Consider the following 908-nt stretch of genomic DNA (forward strand, 5'->3'; position numbering starts at 1 on the left):
AAAAAAAAAAAAAGCCTCATAATAGAAACTGCCTTTGGTTTCACTTGAATTCAATAGACGGAGGTCCTGTCATATCATTATTCCTTCCTTGCTTCTTAAATTCTTTTTCTTCCCAGGGTTCATGGTCATAACTTCTCCTGACAGGTAACCCTGCACCTCTTCATTGGTATCATTTTCTGTCTCTGTGGTGAATGATGCAATGCTTTACTCCCTCTTCAGGAATGAAGAACTTGCCTCAGCTGCTGAAAATGTCAGTAAATTATCTTTAGTTACCAGTTCCCTTCTGAAATGTCTCAGCTATAAAGAGAAACCTCTCTCAAGCCCACCTTCCCAGAGTAGGCTGCAACCAATGATTGACCAACACGGAGATAGAAAGGTTAGGGTGACCATCTAGACTGAACTCATGATAAATCTGAAGAACCATTTCATTTCCAGACATCAGCCAAGGTCATGGTTGGGGATTGCATCACAGCTGAACTTTGTCCTCCACCCAAGCCAGTTTTTCTTCCCTCCCATCCACAGGTGTTGATTCCAAAGGTCCTCCCTAATTAAACTTCTGCAGAAGCAGCACTTTCTAATAATCTGGTTTCTGAGTCGGCCACCAGTAGAAACCCACCTGAGACTGCAGTAGAAACCCAAGACGACTAAAATAAAGATTCCATAGAAATCATGATTGATATTCTCATATACAAAGAAGTTAAGAATCATCTGTATTTCAAAAGACTATTCAAACTTCCCATGTTTTCCTCCTTTTTATTTAAAAATGATGGCTCATGTGGGCATTTTACCATGGCTATTGCATGAGGATTCTGAGGGGGGGAACAAAACGGAATATTCAGAGGAGGAGGAGGAGAACAGAAAGTTCGTATGTGGTGCCTTCTAAATAAAGTAGGTTAAAGAAGAAACCC

This window comes from Propithecus coquereli, unplaced genomic scaffold (genome assembly GCF_000956105.1).
Source record: "Propithecus coquereli isolate 6110/MARCELLA unplaced genomic scaffold, Pcoq_1.0 Scaffold190, whole genome shotgun sequence".
Taxonomy (NCBI): Eukaryota; Metazoa; Chordata; class Mammalia; order Primates; family Indriidae; genus Propithecus; species Propithecus coquereli.